Below are 24,270 nucleotides of genomic sequence, written 5' to 3' on the forward strand. Positions count from 1 at the left end.
AGCAGACAAGCGGATTAAAGTTTTACTGAGCTCTGTCCACCAGAGCAACAGCCAGCTCTACCTACCACCAGTCCCTCCCATCCCGAAGCTTGCACAAGCCTCTTAGATAGCCTCATCCACCAGAGGGCAGACAGCAGAAGCAAGAAGAATCCTGCAGCCTGTGGAACAAAAACCACATTCACAGAAAGATAGGCAAGATGAAAAGGCAGATGGCTAAGTACCAGATGAAGGAACAAGATAAAATCCCAGAAAAGCAACTAAATGAAGTGGAGATAGGAAACCTTCCAGACAAAGAATTCAGAATAATGATAGTGAAGATGACCCAGGACCTCAGAAAAAGAAAGGAGGCAAAGATTGAGAAGATGCAAGAAATGTTTAACAAAGACCTGGAAGAATTAAAGAACAAACAAACAGAGATGAACAATACAATAACTGAAATGAAAAATACAGTAGAAGGAATCAATAGCAGAATAACTGAGGCAGAAGAATGGATAAGCGACCTGGAAGACAGAAAGGTGGAATTCACTGCCATGGAACAGAATAAAGAAAAAAGAATGAAAAGAAATGAAGACAGCCTAAGACACATCTGGGACAACATTAAATGCAACAACATTAACATTAAAGGGGTCCCAGAAGGAGAAGAGAGAGAGAAAGGACCTGAGGAAATATTTGAAGAGATTATAGTCAAAAACTTCCCTAACATGGGAAAAGAATTAGCCACCCAAGTCCAGGAAGCGCAGAGAGTCCTAGGTAGGATAAACCCAAGGAGAAATACGCCAAGACACATAGTAATCAAACTGACAAAAATTAAAGACAAAGAAAAAATTAGTGAAAGCAACAAGGGAAAAAAGCCAAATAACATACAAGAGAACTCCCATAAGGTTAACAGCTGATTTCTCAGCAGAAACTCTACAAGCCAGAAGGGAGTGGCATGATATATTTAAAGTGATGAAAGGGAAGAACCTACAACCAAGATTACTTTACCCGGCAAGAATCTCATTCAGATTAGACAAATTAAAACCTTTATAGACAAGCAAAAGCTAAGAGAATTCAGCACCACCAAACCAGCTCTACAACAAATGCTAAAGGAACTTCTCTAAGTGGGAAACACAAGAGAAGAAAAGGACCTACAAAAACAAACCCATAACAATTAAGAAAATGGTAACAGGAACATACATATCGATAATTACCTTAAACATGAATGGATTAAATGCTCCAACCAAAAGAAACAGGCTCACTGAATGGATACATAAACAAGACCCATATATACGCTGTCTACAAGAGACCCACTTCAGACCTAGGGACACATACAAACTGAAAGTGAGGGGGTGGAAAAAGATATTCCATACAAATGAAAATCAAAAGAAAGCTGGAGTAGCAAGACTCATATCAGAAAAAATAGACTTTAAAATAAAGAATGTTACAAGAGACAAGGAAGGACACTACATAATGATCAAGGGATCAATCCAAGAAGAAGCTATAACAATTATAAATATATATGCACCTAACATAGGAGCACCTCCATACATAAGGCAACTGCTAACAGCTATAAAAGAGGAAATCGACAGTAACACAATAATAGTGGGGGACTTTAACACCTCACTTATACCAACGGACAGATCAACCAAACAGAAAATTAATAAGGAAACACAAACTTTAAATGACACAATATATCAGGTAGATTTAATTGATATTTATAGGACATTCCATCCAAAAACAACAGATTACACTTTCTTCTCAAGGGCACATGGAACATTCTCCAGGAGAGATCACATCTTGGATCACAAATCAAGCCTCAGTAAATTTAAGAAAATTGAAATCATATCAAGCATCTTTTCTGACCACAACACTATGAGATTAGAAATCAATTACAGGGAAAAAAGTGTAAAAAACACAAACACATGGAGGGTAAACAATACGTTACTAAATAACCAAGAGACCCCTGAAGAAATCAAAAAACACCTAGAGACAAATTACAATGAAAACACTACGATCCAAAACCTATGGGATGCAGCAAAAGCAGTTCTAAGAGGAAAGTTTATAGCAATACAAGCCTACCTCAAGAAACAAGAAAAATCTCAAATAAACAATCTAAAGGAACTAGAGAAAGAAGAACATACAAAACCCAAAGTTAGTAGAAGGAAAGAAATCATAAAGATCAAAGCAGAAATAAATGAAATAGAAACAAAGAAAACAATAGCAAAGGTCAATAAAACTAAAAACTGGTCCTTTAAGAAGATAAACAAAATTGATAAGCCATTAGCCAGATTCATCAAGAAAAAGAGGGAGAGGACTCAAATCAATAAAATTAGAAATGAAAAAGGAGAAGTTACAACAGACACTGCAGAAATACAAAGCATCCTAAGAGACTACTACAAGCAACTCTATGCCATTAAAATGGACAACCTGGAAGAAATGGACAAATTCTTAGAAAGGTATAACCTTCCAAGACTGAACCAGGAAGAAATACAAAGTATGAACAGAACAATCACAAGTAATGAAATTGAAACTGTGATTAAAAATCTTCCAACAAACAAAAGTCCAGGACCAGGTGGCTTCACAGGTGAATTCTATCAAACATTTAGAGAAGAGCTAACACCCATCCTTCTCAAACTCTTCCAAAAGATTGCAGAGGAAGGAACACTCCCAAACTCATTCTATGAGGCCACCATCACCCTGATATCAAAACCAGACAAAGATACTACAAAAAAAGAAAATTACAGACCAATATCACTGATGAATATAGACACAAAAATCTTCAACAAAATACTAGCAAACAGAATCCAACAACATATTAAAAGGATCATACACCGTGATCAAGTGGGATTTATCCCAGAATGCAAGGATTCTTCAATATATGCAAATCAATAAATGTGATACACCATATTAACAAGTTGAAGAATAAAAACCATATGATCATCTCAATAGATGCAGAAAAAGCTTTTGACAAAATTCAACACCCATTTATGATAAAAACTCTCCAGAAAGTGGGCATAGAGGGAACCTACCTCAACATAATAAAGGCCATATACGACAAATCCACAGCAAACATCATTCTCAATGGTGAAAAACTGAAAGCATTTTCTCTGAGATCTGGAACAAGACAAGGATGTCCACTCTCACCACTATTATTCAACATAGTTTTGGAAGTCCTAGCCACAGCAATCAGAGAAGAAAAAGAAATAAAAGGAATACAAATTGGAAAAGAAAAGTAAAACTGTCAGTTTGCAGATGACATGATACTATACATAGAGAATCCTAAAGATGTCACCAGAAAACTACTAGAGCTAATCAATGAATTTGGTAAAGTTGCAGGATACAAAATCAATGCACAGAAATCTCTTGCATTCCTATACACCAATGATGAAAAATCTGAAAGAGAAATTAAGGAAACACTCCCAATTATCATTGCAACAAAAAGAATAAAATACCTAAGAATAAACCTACCTAGGGAGACAAAAGACCTGCATGCAGAAAACTATAAGACACTGATGAAAGAAATTAAAGATGATACAAACAGATGGAGAGATATACCATGTTCTTGGATTGGAAGAATCAATATTGTGGAAATGACTATACTACCCAAAGCAATCTACAGATTCAATGCAATCCCTATGAAATTACCAATGGCATTTTTTACAGAACTAGGACAAAAAATCTTAAAATTTGTATGGAGACACAGAAGACCCCGAATAGCCAAAGCAGTCTTGAGGGGAAAAAATGGAGATGGGGGAATCAGACTCCCTGACTTCAGACTATATTACAAAGCTACAGTAATCAAGATAATATGATACTGGCACAAAAACAGAAATATAGATTAATGGAATAGGATAGAAAGCCCAGAGATAAACCCACGCACCTATGGTCAACTAATCTATGACAAAGGAGGCAAGGATATACAATGGAGAAAAGACAGCCTCTTCAATAAGCGGTGCTGGGAAAACTGGACAGCTACACGTAAAAGAATGAAATTAGAAAACTCTCTAACACCATACAAAAAAATAAACTCAAAATGGATTAGAGACCTAAATGTAAAATTGGACACTATGAAACTCTTAGAGGAAAACATAGGAAGAACACTCTTTGACATAAATCACAGCAAGATCTTTTTTGATCCACCTCCTAGAGTAATGGAAATAAAAACGAAAATAAACAAATGGGACCTAATGAAACTTAAAAGCTTTTGCAATGCAAGGAAACTACAAACAAGACGAAAGGACAACCCTCAGAATGGGAGAAAATATTTACAAACGAATCAATGGACAAAGGATTAATCTCCAATGTATATAAACAGCTCATGCAGCTCAATATTAAAAAAACAAACAACCCAATCCAAAAACAGGCAGACCTAAATAGACATTTCTCCAAAGAAGACATACAGATGGCCAAGAAGCACATGAAAAGCTGCTCAACATCACTAATTATTAGAGAAATGCGAATCAAAACTACAATGAGGTATCACCTCACACCAGTTAGAATGGCCATCATCAGAACATCATCTACAAACAACAAATGCTGGAGAAAAGGGAACCCTCTTGCACTGTTGATGGGAATGTAAATTGATACAGCCCTATGCAGAACAGGATGGAGGTTCCTTAAAAAACTAAAACTAGAATTACGACCCAGCAACCCCACTACTGGGCATATACCCAGAGAAAACCGTAATTCAAAAAGACATATGCACCCCAATGTTCACTGCAGCACTATTTACAATAGCCAGGTCATGGAAGCAACCTAAATGCCCATCGACAGACGAATGGATAAAGATGTGGTACATATATACAATGGAATATTGCTCAGCCATAAAAAGGAACGAAATTGGGTCATTTTTAGAGACATGGATGGATCTAGAGACTGTCATACAGAGTAAAGTAAGTCAGAAAGAGAACAACAAATATCGTATATTAACGCATGTATGTGGAACCTAGAAAAATGGTACAGAAGAACCAGTTTGCAGGGCAGAAATAGAGACACAGATGTAAAGAACAAACGTATGGACACCAAGCGGGGAAAGTGGCAGAGAGGGTGGTCATGTGCATAAATTGGGAGATTGAGATTGACATAAATACACTAATATGTATAAAATGGATAACTAATAAGAACCTGCTTTATAAAAAAATAAATAAAATAAAATTCAAAAATTAAAAAAAAACAAAAAAACATTTTTCCACCAGTGTCTCCATTAAAAAAAAAAGCGGGGTGGAAGCTTCCCCTCATTCACTTCCCAGGTCCCTCTCCATCCAGGTTACTGAAAAGTTCCTGACTTTCGATATGGCAGTTGGGTAATTTCAGGTTTAGAAATGGAAAGAGCAGCCACACCCTCCTTTCACTGGGACTGTTAATCATTCACCTTGCATTTCCAAGAACCTCAGATGGGGTCTGTGTGAGTATGTCTTAACTCCCACTTGGATGGTTGGCCCTCAGGGGCCTGTGCAAAGAAAATCAATACAGACTAGTAAATAAAATCTCATCACAGTCGAACATCTTGTGTGAACATCTAAAGTGACCTATGAATGTTTTTTCACTTTCTGGGGCCCTAAAGGCAGCCTGCCAACAAACACAGCTTCTGAACCAAGGAGGGCAGGGTAAGAAGTCTACTGGGAATGCTTCCTCTCTTTGGGGTTGGGATGCTCTTCTTGGCTGACCTTGGCCTGGAGTCTGGCCTGCCTGGGATGAGCACCTCCAGAGACTGAGTGTCACCTTTGCCTTCCTCCAGGCCTCCCAATATAGACTGCAGGTGCCCTGAACTTCATCACCTGGACTACTGCTCATCCTTGAGAGTGTTCCTTTAGCCCTCTACCTTTCACCATAGACAGCCTTGGCCAACTCCCAATGACAGGTCCAACAGGTGATCTGTATACCACTTTCTATGTTACTAATGTTTATGGGATAATTGTATTAGTTAGAATAGGCTACATTGTTCTGTGATAACAAATTAGCCCCCAGATCCAATGTTGAACCCAAAAAGATTTATTTCTTGCATATGATACATGTCGGTCGCCAAGTCAAGGGTGGTGGGTATGTGTATTGGGAAAATTCCACTCCATCAGTCACTCAAGAATCCAGGCTGATGGAGGCTCTACCATCTGTAGCTCTAACATCTAGAACACGTGACTCCTTTGGTCTCCAGGGAAGAGAGAGGTTGGACGTCTCATCCGCTCTTCAATGCGGAGGAGTGACAGGTGTCACCTCAGCTCACACCCTGTTGGCCTAAACTGGTCACACTGCCCCACCAAACCCCAGAGGGCTGGGCAGTCTTGTCTTCCACGTGCCTGGAAGGAGAGGAGACCCAGATGGTGTGAGCATGTCACGTCTAACAAGGCCTGTGCTTTTGTTTCAAGCACGACTTATTTATTTACTTACTATAATGAATAAACACCAGGCATTTCAGGGCAGACCTCATCCAGAGCAGTGAAAAGTTTCGTGAAACCCAGTAAGCTTGCCTCTGTAGCCTCAAGCAGGAACATGCAGGGTTCAGAGGGGTTTCTTTCTCCCAGCCAAGAGGTCAAAAACCAAAAATGCTTTGAGGAGCACGGTCTTAGACAGCCAAGCTACACAGCAGCAAGTAGGAAAACTTGAAGAGTGGGGCCTGCACTAAAACAGCCTCCAGATAATTAACCCCATGGCCTTTGTGGTCCCATCCACCCACAGGCATGCAGATTCAGCCTGAGTCTGCGTTCAGAATTCATCTGTAGCCGGGCAGGCTGCGCCAGTTCTGAGATGCCAGAGTTTAACTTACTGGAACAGAGACCACATCAAAAAGCCTGTCACATGACAGCACCAAGGGAGTCAAACCCCACATCAGAACGCTTTGGCTAGTGTAGAAGTCCTGAAATGTAATGTGTATTCTTCACTGGGAATTAAAACCATGTGGGCCCATCCTAAGTATAGCTTACTCTGAAAGTGTTTTTAATTAGGAGTTGAGACACTTGAGCATTAGTGACCAGAAGTGACCTGGCTACAAGATGAAGGTCATAGGGATGGGGTCTAACGTCTGAGAACTTAAATAACTTGCACATAGTAGGTGCTCAGAAAGGTTTTTCTTCGTGATGATTGCGTGACTTATATGGTAGAGATAAAACTTGGTGGAGTTTCTTCTGCTTGTTCATTAGACGATGAAGCCACAAGGCCACGTGCTGCCTTAACTTCTTGGCAGTGAGTAGAAAGGCTGATCATTTTCAAGATCTGAGAACTATCAGCAAAGTTTACTTACCAAAAACAATAATAATTTGTACGATTTATTGTATGCCTACTCAGTTCAAAGGCACCGTTTGAAGAACTTTACACGGATTATTTTATTTAATCCTCACAACTACCTATGAGTAGTTGTTATACGAATGAGGGAACTGAGGCTTTAAAAGTTCAAGGAACTTATCTAGAATCACAAATTCCAGAAGTAGTGGAGCTGGGTTCTAATATAAGCCTGTCTGATTGCAAAGCCCACGTGTGTTTCAAAATAACTTCCTCTACACAGCCCAACTCATAGAGAAATTTTAAAATACAAAAATGAAGAGGGAATGAAAGAAATATCATTTATAATCCACTATCCAGAGATAGTAACTGTCATAATTTGGTGCATGTATATATCTCAGACTTTTCCTATTCTGATGTTACTCACAAGTGACTTGAAATTCCTTAGGTTATTCTTGTTCTTGGTCTGGATCTGCCTTCAGTGCATGTCAACATCACCCCAAATTTTCCCCAAAGAATACAATCCAACACCCAAAAGAATTTCTATAGGTAATATAGACATTTTAATAATGTTCATTCTTCCAGTCCATGAGCACAGAATGTCTTTCCATTTATTTGTGTCTTCAGTTTCTTGAAGAACAATGTTCTATAGTTTTTGGTGTACAAGTCTTTGTACATAATGTCCTATAGTTTTTGGTGTACAAGTCTTTCACCTCCTTGGTTAAATTTATTCCTAGGTGTTTCATTCTTTTTGTTGCAATTGTAAATGGAATTGTGAATGCAACAGAGTTTTATATATTGATTTTGTATCCTGCAACTTTTCTATATTTGTTTATTGTTTCTAATAGGGTTTTTTTGGTGGAGTCTTTGGGATTTTCTACATATAAAATCATGTCATCTGCAAATAGTGACAGTTTTACTTCTTCCTTTCCAATTTGGATGCCTTTTATTTCTTTTTCTTGCATAATTGCTCCATCAAGGACTTGTAATACTACATTGAATAAAAGTGGCAGGAATGGGCATCCTTGTTTTGTTCTTGATCTTAGAGGGATAGCCTTCAGTTTTTCACCATTGAGTATGATATTAGTTGTGGGTTTGTCATATATGGCCTTTATTATCTTGAAGTACATTTATTCTATACGCACTTTATTGAGTTTTTTTTATTGTAAATGGGTGTTGAATCTTGCCAAACGCTTTTTCTGCATATATTGAGATGATCTTATGGTTTTTATCCTTAATTTTGTTCATGTGGTGTATCATGTTGATTGATTTGTCGATGCTGAACCATCCTTAACCCATGGAATAAAATCCCACTTGATCATGATGTATGATCCTTTTAATGTATTGCTGTATTCAGTTTGCTAATATTTTGTTGAGAATTTTTGCATCTATGTTCATCAGAGATATTGGCCTGTAATTTTCTTTTTTTGTGTTGTCTTTGGTTTTGGCATCAGAGTGATGTTTGCCTCCTAATATGAGTTAAGAAGCATTCCCTCCTCTTCAATTTTTTGGAAAAGTTTTAGAAGGATAGGTATTAGATCTTCTTTAAGTGTTTGATAAAATTTACCTGTAAAGCCATCTGATCCTGGACTTTTATTTTTCAGGAGCTTTTTGATTACTGTTTCAGTCTCTGTACTAAAATGGGCAAAGAGGGTTTCCTTGGTGGCGCAGTGGTTAAGAATCTGCCAGCCAATGCAGGGGACACGTGTTCAAGCCCTGGTCTGGGAAGATCCCCCACGCCGCAGAGCAACTAAGCATATGTGCCACAACTACTGTGCCTGTGCTCTAGAGTCCGTGAGCCACAACTACTGAGCCATGCGGCACACTACTGAAGACCACATGCCTAGAGCCCATACTCTGCAACAAGAGAAGCCACTGCAATGAGAAGCCCATGCACTGCAATGAAGAGTAGCCCCCACTCACCGCAACTAGAGAAGGACCACGTGCAACGATGAAGACCCAACACAGCCAAAAATAAATAAATAAAATAACTAAATTTGAAAGAAAAGAAATGGAAATTTTAAAAAAAAAGTGGGCAAAGCAGCTGAATAGATATTTTTCCAAAGAAGACATACAGGTGGCCAACAGGCATGTGAAAAGTTGTTCAACATCACTAACCATCAGGGAAATGCAAATCAAAATCACAATGAGATATCACTTCTTTCCTGTTAGATTGGCTATTATCAAAAAGACAAAAAAATAACAAGAGTTGCCAAGGATGTGGAGCAAAAGGCATCCTCATACACTGTTGGTGGGAATGTAAATTGGTATAGCCACTATGGAGAGTCCTCAAAAAATTAAGAATAGAACAACCATATAATCCAACTTTTCCACTTCTGGGTATTTATCCAAAGAGTATTAAAACACTAATTCAAAAAGATATATGCACCTCTATGTTCATTGAAGCATTATTTACAATAGCTAAGATAAGGAAACAACCTAAGTGCCCATCAGTGGATGAATGGATAAAGAAGATGTGAGATACACACACACACACACACACACACACACACACTGAAATATTACTCAGCCATTAAAAAATATAAATTTCTTCCATTTGCAACAACATGGTTGGACCTTGAGGGTATTATGCTAAGTGAAATAAGTCAGACAGAGAAAGACAAATACTGTATGATCTCATTCGTATATGAAATAGAAAAAAATGAATAAACAAACTAAAAATAACCAAACCAAACCAAACAAAAAGAAACACATAAATACAGAGGACAAAATAGTGGTTACCAAAGGGGAAGGGGTGAAGGAGAGGGTGAAATGGGTGAAGGGGATCAACTTGTATGGTGACAGAAACTAAATTTATGACGGTGAGCACATTGTACTGTATACAGAAGTCAAAATAGAATGTTGTACACATGAAGCTTATATGATATTGTAAATCAGTGTTACCTCAATAAAAATAAATTTTCAAAAAAGAGTTGCCAAATAACACAGGTTTTACTGAAGGTTTTGTGGTGACCTGGAGGAGATTCCCTGCAGCCCACATAAGAAAATTATCCTCCACCCACACCTTTGAACAAGTCATCCTCTCTGCTTTTGCCTCCTTCCAACATCTCTTCCTTTTCTCATGGAAAAAAAAAAAAAAAAAACCTTCTTATTATCTCACTTTTACTAATTTGTACCCTCCCACATCACCCCGCTCAGGAAAGCAACAGATTCTTCTCAGGATCCGTTCTTCTTAGCTCCAGAATTTAGGATCATAAATAATGAAAAAAAATTTTATTCTTGACTCTCTCACACACATTTTCTTACAAAATGGGTTTATTCTGTTTAGTAAGCCACTTTATCTTCCTCAAGAGTATATTACGTTATTTAGGGGAAATCTTAAAGTTCTATTTGCAATTGTTTTACTTGATTAATGAGAAAGGAAGCCAGGTGTTAGCCTGTGCACTGGGGAATTTCTGGTAGAACACTGTTACAATTATAGCCCTTCAAGTCATAACGTCATTCTGACTATATTTAGCTTAATATTCAATATAATTTGGTTTAAAGCATACTATTTTAAAAGAGAAATTTTTTACAAGTCACCAACACCTGACCAGATAACTGATTTATTTCTACTGTTAGTCAAACTCTTTCACTAAGCACGATAAAGCAGTAGTGCCAATAAGAGTTGGTTCTATTTTTCCTTACATTATCCTGCATATATTCTTCTGATGATGCCTTTGGAGTAAATAAGCCATTAAGAGAAAAGCCTAATGAAACAGCTTTGGGGAGGTGCATCAGTAGGAGCAGACCAGCTTCTGATGGCCAGGAATTTCTTACACAAGAGAGCTGAGCCCCAGTCTCAGGATAGAGCTGCTGGTACATATTCTATTTACGTAAATTCGTGGTTTTCAGACATTTGTGATTGCATACCATGTAATGGATTAAAGATGGGCACAAATGCTTTGCCAGATCACTCACTGAGAGATGGAGTCTCTGCCTCCACCCCTTGAATCTTGGATGGACTCTTGGACTCCTTTGACCAATAGAATATAATGGATGTGACATGATGGTATTTTCTTGCTTCAGGCCTTAAAAGACAGACAACTTCTACTTCCTGTCTCTTGGAACATTCCCTCTTGGAATCCAGCCTCCATTTCATGAGGAACCCCAAGGAGCCCAACGGGAAAGCCATATAGCAAAGAACTGAGACATTCCCCTCCCCTACAGCCAACAGCCCTGGCTGAGCTCCCAACTTGCCAAACAAGTGAATAAACCATCATGGAAGTGGATCTTCTAGATCAAGTTGAGTTGCTGCAACTGGTGCTGTTTGGGGGAGGGATAAATTGCTCAGGTTGAGTCCTTCACAAATTTCTGATCTACAAGATTGTGAACAAAATTAAATTGTGTTTTAAGCCACTAACTCTCCGGTGTATTTGTTACACAGCAATAGATAACCAGAACACATCCTTATCATCAAAAATATTTTAACAATCTTTGTTTTCTTATTTGTTATGTACTATCCAGTTATATTATATACATTATAAAACATATCAGAAATAGAAAATAAAAAGGGATTAGCTATAAATAGAAATTCTAAATGTTTCTTCTTATAGCCCAGTGGTTTGTTTTGAGCATATATATATTTTGGCAATCATTGGTCTAGAATAGGTGATGCTTGAGACCCAACTCACTGACAATAAATAATCTCCCAATACTAGTCAAGTGTCTGAAAAATGGAGAGTGTGTAGATAGTACGTGGTCCAAGAGGGGATAATTAACCACACATCTCTGGAAAGCTGAATTTGACTCAAGCAAGAACACCCAAACTGTGAGAATAGAAGGACAATTTTTGCCACTTCTATATTTCTCCCTTTTTAATTACCCCAACCAATAAATAGGCTTTTGTTTGTTTGTTTGACTTTAAAACATAGGGTTAAGGGTGAACAATTATTTGAAACTTGCTGTGGCCTAGGGGAAATGTAGATGTGCTAGTCCAAAGTCACCCTATAATATATGAATATTATTCCAGGTCAGTAAATGAAAGTCCACATCATTATTTTAGTAAATACATGATATTCCAAGGGATGGACATATTTTTCTTTTTTGACCCATAACTTATCACTGGATATTCAGACTGTTTTCCAATTTTGGATGATAGTAACAATAATTCTTATAGCTAAATATTTGCATGCATTCTTTTTTATTTAATTATTTCCTTCCAATGCATTCTGATTATCTGTTATGGACAAGCACTGGATATGAATAAGCACTGTCAAATTTCTCTCCAGAAAGTTTGCACCAGTTTATCATTTTTCTGTCATTAGTGTCCACTTCCCAGCACCCTCAACAATACTTGGTATTATAATTTTAAAAATAATTTTGTCAACTTCATATAAAGATTGTGCTATACATACACATATGACATGTATTTTATGTATTAAACTTTCCCTTTTATTTATTTTGTCTAATCGCCTATTTTTCATATTTATTTTTATAAACTGCTTCAGAATTTCTTTTGTGTGTGGGAAGGAATAAAGCATACTACAAATAAACAGTTTTAAAGAGGTAATTTCCTAATTCTGGGAAAAACAGAATCGACAGTTTTATTAGTCAATAACTCCTTTCATTTGCAAGTGTCATAAACACAACTCCAACTGGCTTAAGCAAAAAACGAATTTATTGGCTCACTGAAGAGTTTCAGGCACAGCTGATGAATGGGTTAAATAATAACATAGGACTCTCTCCATCAGCTCTGGTTCCCTCTGCTTGCCTTCATTCCTAGTCAGACTCTTGCTTCATATCAGCAGGGATCCAGAGAAAGAGAGTACATCTTTCCCAAATGCTTTAACAAAAGACCCAGAGAAGACTGTGATTGGCCAGCCTAGGTCATGTGCTCATACCTGAGCCAATCATAGTGGCTGGGATAATAGAATACTCTGATTGGTCAGGCTTTAGCTCCATCTCTTCAGTAAGGGACATGGTGGGTTCTACCACAGCCAAACCAAATGAATTGAGGGCAGGGTGATTCCCAAAGGAGGGGAAGCTGATACAGTAGAAATAGGATCTAGGAGTCAGGAAACCTGGAATTCATCCTACCTTTTCACTACTACCTGTGGGAGCTCTCTGAACTTCAGCTATCTCACTCAACCCAGGGAAAGATTGATCCCCACCATACCTACCTCAAATGATTCTGGTCGAATGAGATCATGAACATGAAAGTGCTTGCCAACAATAAAGTATCATGCAAATATACCCTGCCTACAAATAAAACAAAAACAGGAAATTCTGTGTGCTCCCAATTGCAGTTTTGCATGAGCGCCCCCTTGAGAAATCAATGAAAAAATCAGTGCCTTGTGGCTCTAAGGCCCACCTCCGCTCCCACCCTTAATACTGGCTTTGTCTAAAACAGTTCATTCTAATTGTGCTGAAAATCAGGTTGAACTGTTGTCCTCAGGAAGCAGGAAAGCGTAGCGGCCATAATCACCGCTGAAAGTTGGAAATAGTACTGACGTCACACCATGCTGGTGTCTCTCTAGGAAAATTTGTATCCTGTCTGTCTTTGCTTTCCATCTAATTAACAAGCCTGTGACCTGCCCTAGCATGGAATGCCCCACAGTCCAGCGTGAAGCAGCAGGAAGCACCAAAGTGCATCTGGGCAGCCATGGAATTGCGATCTCGCTGAATCCCAGTTCAGGGCAGGGCCAGAGACAGAAGCCAGACATGGGGCTGTCTGAGAAGCTGAGGTGTTCTGGCTGGGAAATTTGTTCGGAAATAGCCACATGCAGGCAGGGAATTATACATGGGGCCTGTTTTTCACCCAGTTACCCAGGGAAATCTGTACTAATTGCTCTCGGCCACCAATGTAGGCTCGACCATGCTCTGTGCTGTACAGGAAAACAAGACTTTCACAGCTATTCCTGCTCACACCTGCCAGGACGTGGAAGGAGATGAGAGGCCCAGCCAAAGGAAGCTACAGCCAGCCTCAAGCCAGAACGGCCACGTGCAGGCGGCGAATGTCTGTGGAGTGGAGATTTGAGAAATGTATCAACTCTTAAAATGCAGTCCCTCTCTTCACCCCACCCGCCCAAGCCCGCCAGGTTACTGCCTAAAATTCCCACAATTCAGACAACTGTTTTAGAGGTATTTGTTGTTGTTGTTTTATTTGTTTTGGGTTTTTTTGGGCTGTGCCACAAAACATGTGGGATCTTATTTCCTGGACCAGAGATGGAACCTGTGCCCCCTGCAGTGGAAGCTCAGAGTCCTAGCTACTAGATCACCAGGGAATTCCCCTAAAGGTATTATTATCTCCAAAAAGACTTGTTAAAAGGCAAATATGGGGAAAAGGCAGGGTGGTTGAGGAAAAACACTAATAAATCCATTAAATCATTATCCTCCAAGAACTGTGATCTTGGGGGGCAGAGAGGGGAAGAGGGGGCCAGAGCAAGGATGTTAGGTACTTAAGTGGAACGAAGGGTCTTGAAGATAGAGTCTGCCTGCCTCTGAGGCTGGTGTCTATGGCTTAAAAATTACTAAAAATGCATCAGCAGACTATCACATCTCCACACACTGGGTCACGTCTGACCTCATCTCTTGATTTAAATACAGAGAAGAAGACAACAGCCTGTGTCTGTCATTTTGACTGCGGATTTTGCTAAATGATTGTTTATAGCTTAGTGCCCTGTTGGAGCCTTCTGAGATTTGAGATTCCCTAGCTGGAACTGGTTTTCAGTTCAAATCTGTAAAAACAAAACCTGAGTTTTGTTGATTTCCAGATGGTATCTGTTCACATGAAGACTGCTGCTTCAGGAACACTTTCAAGCCTATTTTCTCTTCCTAAACAAAGTGAAGTTCTGGGCTCGAGGGCAGCCGTCCCTCCATTTTGTGCTGCTTCGATGCCTAACTCGCCTGCTCTTTTGCTCTTTCTTGGCAATTCTTCTTTTGCCTTTGATTAGTGATTAGAACTGTATTTGCTGACTGTCAAGTCACTGCGTTCATTGGCAGTGACGCCCCCATTCAGAGAATCTGTATTACCTCATGACATATGGCACAGTGCACACTTTGAAAGCTAAGAACTGGAAAGTTTCTCTTTTGCCAACGTTTCCCCCAGTCGCCCAGGCAATTTCCACATGCAACAGTTTCCATCCTCATTGAGAGCAGAGTTGAGAGGGCTTGAAATAAAAGACCTCGCAGGTTTTCAGGATTGGCCAACAAAGCCATCTCCACCAGATGCCAGGACAACTGGTCAGTTCAAACACTTTGGTCTGAAGCCTCAGTCAATGCAGAGGAATTTGGGGCCTCATTTCTCATTATTAAGGGTAGCCTTAAGAGTGGATTGTTTTCCCCAGGCTGACATTTAGCCCAGTTATAAAATCAAGCAATGAGACAGTCAGCTTTTGTAACGGCAGGGCTACTGAAAAGAAATTGCTGGGAGAGAGTCAAGAATCATCACCGGGAAGGGTGACTCTGTAGCCAGGGCTGCAGAGTGGAATCCGGGCACTGGGACCTAATAGCAGTCACAGACAGTCCTCTGAGGGATACACAGCAACAGGAGAGCCGGGTCAATTTTGGGATCCATGTGGGTCAAATTTGGAAGTGCTTTGAGCTCTGGTCAAGCCGAGAGAGGTCAGGTTGCATACTAAATTGTCTTTGATTCACCTGAGAAGGCCAGGAGGGCACGTAGCAACCAGGAAGACACAGGAAAGCTCACTGGACCTCCAAGGATGCTGAGGGTACGTCTGAGGGCCTCCCTCGTGTAAGCCACAAGTAGCTCTTCCTTTGCATCCCAGAGGCTACCTTCAGGTGAGAAGGAGGAGGAAGGATGTTTTTATCCCTGAAACACTGAACTCTACCCCAAGGGACTGTTTAAGTTACTGAAGATTTAAATGATGTTGGACAGTTAGTTACTTTCCCTCTTCTAAGCAGTGGGTGAAGAGGGCTCAGGGGGAAGACCAGCAAAGTTATAAACAAAATAAATGAATTGCATCTTCTCTGCACATCTCTGCTGCAGTGTGGCTTAGCTCTGCCATCTTGCTACAGGAAAAGTAGGACCTGCTCCCTTGCTCCTTGGCCCACATGGTTTCTTCACTGTCACCTACAAACAGAACCCTCTGAGCTTTTGGTCTTGCCCAGATCCTCTTGGTTGATGACAAGCTGTGATGTCCCTCAGTCCAGCCCCAAAGGCTTGGGCTCCTGGGTTCCTCTATCCCTTGCATTTGCTGCAAGTTGCTCACACATTGGGCACTTGGTTATTTCCCCTCTTCATGTTCTCTTCCCAAATCTCATTCCTTGGGGAGCTGTCCTTTGTTCTCTTCCACAGTTCCAAGGGGAGGGACCAAACCTAAGACTCAGACTGACCTCAAGGCTATGAACGAGTTGCAGAAAGAGATCCTTGAGAAGGGTCTCAAATCTACATGCAAACTGACAAAGTGCAGACTCCTTAGGATAGGACATCTTATATAGAAACAGTATATCTAGAATTAAGTCAACAATAGATCTAGAAAAAAGAAAAATAGCCTAGTATGTTTCTAAAGATTCCCTGGTAAGGATGTCACCCCCTCCTTAACCTCATCCCCTCCCTCTCCCCCTCCCTGGCCTTCTTTTCTTCCCTTTTGTTTGCATATCTTTTTTCCTAAGGGCTCATGATTAATAAAAATAATAACAATAGCCAACACTTATTTAGCACTTACTATGTGCCCGCTCTGTGTTAAGTGCTCATCATAGGAAGCCACATCTGTCCTCTGTGGTTGAAAAAATACTTGGGATTGAAAAATAAGCAGAGGAAACTGTGGCAGGGGATGTGGAGAGGTGGCCGGAAGATGCTGGGTTGGAATATGGACAAGACGCAAATTCACAAAATCATGCTGGATGCAACTCTGTTCTAGCTAATTTCCAGACTTTCCTGTTCATTTTGCTGCCAAAATCCTCCACACTGTGGCCACACTCACTGTCTCCATCTTCTCTGCCCTTAACCGCTGACTCCCCTGCCCTCAATTCTATGGAAATGTCTCATCAAGACCACTGTGACTTTTCTTCTGGCCAAACACGATGTGGGTTTTTTTTTTTTTTCCCTAGTCCTTGTCCTTTCTGACCTCAGGCAATACTTGACAATGTTAATTACCTGCCTCCCGGGCACGTCCCCTCATCTTCTCTCCCCCCGGCTTGCTTATTTGCTAGGTTCTCCGGGCACCCCTGAGTGTGGGGATATTGTGGGGGTCCCCTCCCACGCCCCACCCCCATCTGCTGGTTGTAACCATCGGGTCTCTCTAGGGCTCCCAAACTTACCTCTTCATGCTCCGGCATGCTGTATGGCAGGGGTCCCCAAACCCCGGGCCATGGACCAGTCTGTGGAAAAATTGTCTTCCAAGAAACCAGTCCCTCGTGACAAAAATGTTGGGGACCGCTACTCTACGGGTATGCCACACCCTCCGCGTCCAAAATTAAATGTGTCCTCTTCCCTCAAATTAGTTTCTCCTCCAAATATGCCCATTTCCAAAGGGCGTCTAAGGCAAAAGCAACCCCAAAGCCTTGGAGTCATCTTCTCCTGCACCCCTTGGACTCTACAAACCCAGACTCTCAACGCTTCCCACTGCTGACAACCTCTCCACCCCACTGCTCTGCATGGGTCAGACCCTTCCCACTTCACCCCTCCTCCTTACACTGGTCTTCTAGCTAATCTCAGAGCCTCGACCTCTCCATGCCTCAGTATTTTCCTAAAACATTTCATTTGAAAGCAACTTTTGTGAATTAACACTTTTAAAATCATGATTGATCTGGAGATTCTATGTACAGAAATCTAACCTAAGGAAATAATCGAATATGTGTGAAAACAAAGATTCATGAACGAGAATATTAAGTGATAACCAGTTCAATGGACAAAAGGGGAGGTTAGTAAATACACAGCAGTGTGTCCACTACAAGGGAACACGGTGCAGCTAATTAAAACTGTGCTTCAAAAGGATGTTCAGTGATATGGAGAAATGTTTATCCTATGTTGTTAAATGAAAAAAGCAGGCTACAACCCAGAACGTACAACATGACCCCAGTCTCAACCCACTCTCTTGCTCATTACATTCCAGTAACATTCTCTTCTTTCAGTTCTGCTAAGGTCTTTCCTTCCCCAGGGCATTTGCACATGTCAGCAAAAACTGCAAAATGCTTTGAAATGGTGTGCGCGTGTGAAGGGAGGGGGGGATTCATGGGTGTCCTGACTAGTTTACCATCCTGGTTATCTACATCTTTCCTTTTCTCTGAGCTAGTTTACAAGTCTATAAGTTGTAGATAACTGAGAAAAATGCAAATGATTACTTTCCATACACCAGTGAATTCTGTCCAAGGGAGAGACAGCGAATTTTCTTGCACCCAGTTTGACGTCTATTTGTATTTCATTTCAATATTCCTAATTGATAAGTGTGGTACTTTGAATTCTCCTTTGAACGAATTGTAACATCTTACTGGTTCCCTCATTACTTTATGAGTTAAATAAAATCTTTGGTACATGTTTATTTTATACTTCTATAGAGTCATAATTTACCTTTTAAAAAATATATATCCTTTAACCCTGACTGTTTCTCCCTCTTTTTCTCTCCTCACCTGTCTAAACCCTGCTCACCCTCAGGTCTCAGCTTAAATGTCACATCCTCAGAGAGGCCTCCTCTATTCTAGATCAGGTCCTCCGTTATTTATTCTCTTATTTATCTGTTCCTTCATAGCACTCGTTACGGTTTATAATTATATATTCTGCCTGTGAATGTTGGGGAGTCAAATTACCTGTGATTTGCATTTTATTCTTTATTTTTTTATTACAAATTTTCTAGGATGGATATGTACGCTTTTATACATTTCTTAATGTTATCTTTAATCACTACTCTTGAAAGGAAAAAAGAGAACCATAGCATGTCAGTTGCCTCCTGCATCTCCCGTGAAATCTCCCTCCAGCTGCCCCAGGCCACCCAGATTGCTCCCTTACACAAACTCCCTTTGCAATTATATTCTGTTCCACACGATTATACTTACTGGAGCATTCAGGACCAGCATAATGAGCACCTAATGTGTGTATATCACTGTGTGTGTGTGTGTGTGTGTGTGTGTGTGTGTGATGAGACCCTAAGAAGAGTAAGTTGTGCTTTCTACCCGGGAGGAGTTTATAACCTAATAGGACAGACTAAATAACAATGTGAGGTATTATTTAACAAAGTACCAAAGCTCTATGACACAAATGTTTGGGCCGGAGCTGACTGAGGGCCAGAACGATCAAGTGGCCTTATGTGGTCTCAGCCTTGCAGTTTGTTAGCTCCGTGAGTCGAACTAGGATGTAACCTTACAGAAGCCCGGACGGTGTTTTGGTTTCTTTGATACCCACAGTATTGAACACAGTCCAGACACATGGCAGAGGCTCTCATCCATTGATTCACTAATTAATTGTCCATGATGATTGGCTGGGTCAAGTCTTAACTCTTAGCTAATCTGGGAAATGGGAGTTTTGCTAAGAGGCCCTCCTCACTCCAGCAGAGTCTGTATCCGTGTTAACCCTGTAGACATTCAAGTTTCTGCAAAGTAATATACTCGTGATTGTCCGACTCCTGCTGGGACTGATTGCAGGGAAGGCTGAGAATCATGCAGAGGCTAATAAAACCTCCCCCTTGGAGTCCCTCTGTGGGCAGTGTCGGAGGAGGGCAGCAATGGCTGCTTCCTGCAAGTGGTTCTGTCACAGCAGCCTAGGGCCCAGACAGCAAGAGTGTTTCCAGGAAGACGGGAAGCTTTGCTTAAGCAGAAGCTGGAGACCAACCACCTTCCCATGCCCGGCAGGATCTCTACAATTCCATCTAGTCACAAAGGTGTCAACTCTTGGACAGCAACTCGCTTCAGACTCTAGTTCAGGAGGCCTGAGGTCAGACTCTGCCACCATCCTGTTGTTTGACATCCTGGGTGATATGAGTCTTCTCAGGGGCTTTCTTGAAAACTGGCCCCGCTCTCCGCAGTTGCACCTTTGCACGGTAACACAGCCTGGGCTACTTCCATGTTTGTATTTGCAGAAAAATCTGTGACAAAATAAACGGATCAAAGGAATTTTGACTGGAGAGGGAGTTACTTTATAATCACAGTGTTCTATACGTTACATACCGTGCCTTCTCCAGGTAGCCTTAGAAACTGGTCTCAGAATATGGTTCTTACCCTTCCGACCACCTCCCATATCCTTTTTTTTAGAAAACTCCCTGTCTGCACAAGCTGGTGTCTCATTTCACAAGGAACTGTGTATCTCTCCGTCTCTCTTTTTCTTTCTCACTTTTGGGAGGCATCCCTTCCCTTTAAGAGTGACAGCAAAGCAGTCACTATATCATCCCCCAAATTCTGTAATGCTATTTTCAGGAAAGACTCCCAGGACGGATGAACCAGGGTCTAAAGCAGCGTGGCAGTGATTCCCGTCCTAGAGCGGCACCGTGGGGTCAGGATACCGGGCACAGAAGCCGGGAGGGGCAGCCAGGGTCCCAAGAAATGGGCTCCGGGGCACATCTGGAATCCCAGTGCCCGCCCGTCTCAAGAACACTGTGGGTTGTCTCCTTCTGAATGTGAAATTCTAGCAGCCAGATGTGGAGCGGGAACGCCAGGGCGACTGTACCCTCCACTTACAGCGTGGCCTTTCATCTGCGTCCAGGGAAGGATAAAGAATGGTCATGTCAAAGTCTGCATCCTGGCTGTGATGATCTCCACACAGGCATGTGGGCGGCATTGTTCTGCCTCTCCTGGAAGATCTTTGGCGCTCACGGCACTGGTGGGCTCCCAGCAGGTCTCCCTGCAGCTCTGCTCAGGGCCTGGATGGCTTGGCCTGATTATCGCAGCCCAGCTTTCCCCAAAGATGCCTGGGGGGATGTAAGTCGTTCTAGCAGCCTAATTGACGATCACTTTTATTTCTCCTTTGCTGTTGACTTCCTGTTTACCGCTCCTTCACCAAGCCGTTTGCGGCCACACGATGTTTTAAGATTCTTTTCATTCAGCGAAAGCCAAGAGACAAAACTGCAGTCTGCCTGAGAAAACAAAAGAAAAAAGGGCTCTGAGGAACCGTCTGATTCCCCTTTGCGTGGGTGGCTGCCTACCGCTTTGCCCTGCGATGTGATGATTGCAGTCATTAAGCCTGTCTGGTGAGGGGGAGGCCAAGTGAAGAAAAACAACAACAAAAGAGAGAAATGAGTCCCAGGGAGGAAGAACTGTGCAGGCAAAAAAAAAAAAAAAAACCCAAAAAACAACCTTGCACTCCTTTTAGAGTTCACAGCCAGGAGGATAAACACCACTTAATTTGCAAAAGATTGCCATTTGGAGATGATAAAAAAAAAAAAATTAAATGTCGCTGGAAGAAACACTTACATGAAAATCAGGAGATCCTGTGCTGAGAACGTGTGTGAATTTCTCCTCAGCGGTCTCTGTTGGCAACTAGATTCCAGGACATCTATTCCAAGGGCAGTTTGGTTTTTGGTTCTTTACCAACCTGAAGCAGTGGTTCTCAGACCAGGGTGAGAGGGTGATTCCGCCTCTCCCTTCCTGGGGTCATTTGGCATGTCTGTAGACACTTTGGATTGTCACAACTGTGTGTGCGTGTGGAGCAGGGATTGAGTCGTGGGCACTACTGGCAACAAGTGTGGAGAGGCCAGGGACGCTGCTGAGAATCCTGCAATGCACAGAACAGCCCCTGCACAACAAAAAGTGTTCCAGCCCAAAATGTCAGTAGTACGGAGACTCAGAAATAAGGCATCCAAAAGCAGAAAGAAGCAGAGACAGATTGGCTTAAATTCGAACTTTCTACTTGGAAAAAGATGGGGTAAAGGCAAGGGGTCCATCTAGGAAGTTCCTGACTTTCAGGAAACATAGAGCTAATGAGATCTATGGAACAGGTATTATAGTCCAGATCTGGTGCGATCAGCATATCTGGAGGGTCTTCTAAAGTCTAGGTGAAGATGTGGCCACCCATCACTACCCTCTAGTGGACCAAAATCTGTGAGATGTCTATGTGTGTGCAGTCACTGCCCTCTAGGGGAAGAAATGCATGGAGCTGCCCATCGTGTGTACATTTCAAGGCAATGGGATAAACCTTGGAAGACCCTTCTTCACTTCAGTGGCATCCAAGAAAGAAGCCTAATTTTATGGTTAGGAGACTGGTTTCAAGCCCCAGCTCTATCACTGGCTCACACTGACAAACCTCTTAAGTAACCTCTCTTAGCCCCAGTTACACCCTTTTACTTGATGGGTTCTGGGCATCTCACCAGAGCCTGGATGAGCAGGCACTGCGGAGGCATGAATGCATCACATAAATAAATGTACATGGTTATGGTAACTCTAGGATTATAAGGTCGGAGATGCTCAACTATTAACAAATAGTTATTCAGGACCTACCGTGTACCACACTCTCTTGTAAGGGCTGAAAATGTGAAGTAGACGTGACAGAGTCCACAGGTAGGGGAGAAAGATAATAAGCTACCAACAAATGAGATAGAATTGTATTATCAGGTGGTGTCCATGGCTATGAAGAAAAGCATCTAGGATGATGGGATAGAGTAAGACTTGGGTGGGGAGGGGACACCACTTCAGTTAATCCAGGTGCTCAGGAAAGGCCTTTCTATGTCTGGGACATAGAAGAAAGTGACCTTATGAGCAAAACTGCCTTTGGACCAAGGCACTTGGCACTTCCCTGGGCCCTGTGCAACCTCACTCCCTAACACTGTCTGGACTCCAGGGAAATGCTTCTCCACTCTGCTGCTGGAACGCAAGGTAGCATTGAGAGGACTAGTATGGCAGGGGCACTTAGGGAAGAGGAAGGACAATTGATGAATGAGTTAATCGGTTAAACTCTTCTTCTCAGATTGCATCAATGCAAAGAATATTGCATAGGAATTGTTTCCCAGAATTCCTAACATCCAGTTTTGTTGTTGTTGTTCTTTGTGTTCTGGAGACACCCATGGATTGGAGGGGTATTTGCCACATTTGCACGTGGTGTGTGTGAGGAACATTTTGCAATGTTAAATAATTCACGTTTCTCTTGAAGTTGTATGTAGTTTGGTCTAGACGCAAGTTGCCTGATGCATACCAATTGTTTGCCTTGACAACGACATGGACATTCAAAACTCATAATGAGAATTGTTTTTGTAATAAGAATATTTACTACAATTTAGATAAATTTCCGTCCAAAGTTCTTCAGCTTTATTTAAAGAATTCTAAGTTAAAATGATCATACCTACTAATTTTAACATGCATTTATGTAATTTAAAATAATTTTGAATGTTTGAGAAAAATAACTTCTTTGAAAGCATATGTGAAAACATTTCAGCTTTTTTTTTTTTTTTTTTTTTTTTTTTTTTGCGGTATGTGGGCCTCTCACTGTTGTGGCCTCTCCCGTTGCGGAGGCCCTCTCTGGACGCGCAGGCTCAGCGGCCATGGCTCACAGGCCCAGCCGCTCTGCGGCATGTAGGATCTTCCCGGACCGGGGCACGAACCCGTGTCCCCTGCATCGGCAGGCGGACTCTCAAACACTGTGCCACCAGAGAAGCCCCATTTCAGCTTTTTATACTTACTTTCAGTTACATTTTTAATGATAATATATTCAAATTTTGTACATCTGAGGACAATAACATTAAAAAAATCTTTTATATCATTCATCTCAATAGAACACAAATTACTCAACAATGATTTTATTAGTGATTTCACTTAAATGAAAGCAAAAAATGAATTTTTGTGAAATAAACATATCAGTTGTGAATACCGTATGTCTGTTTTGTTGATCATTCAAATGCCACCCTCCAACCCGCAGAACCCTCAAATATGTGCAATAATAATTAAATTCCATTTTGTTTTGTATTTTACTAACATACAGTCATAAAAAACATACGTTTACACATATTTTTCAACTTTGCCATTATGAAGGCATTTGTCATGGTAAGAGGACAGAACATACCGTATGTAACAGTTTTTAGTGGTATGTGGGCCTCCATTTGTACCCTTGTCCTGGGCCCCTCTAACATTAGGGGTGAGCCTGTGGGGTGTTGGAGGGACAGAAAGCTGGTGTGGCTGCAGCCTGGTAGGTGAGATCAGAGGGGCGGGCAGGGCCTCATGACATGGTGAGGGGTTCGGATCTTCCTATACTGGCAGTGGGAA

This window comes from Delphinapterus leucas, chromosome 21 (assembly GCF_059928025.1).
Source record: "Delphinapterus leucas isolate spDelLeu-1000000601 "Yukka" chromosome 21, BTC_Dleu_Yukka2, whole genome shotgun sequence".
NCBI lineage: Eukaryota > Metazoa > Chordata > Mammalia > Artiodactyla > Monodontidae > Delphinapterus > Delphinapterus leucas.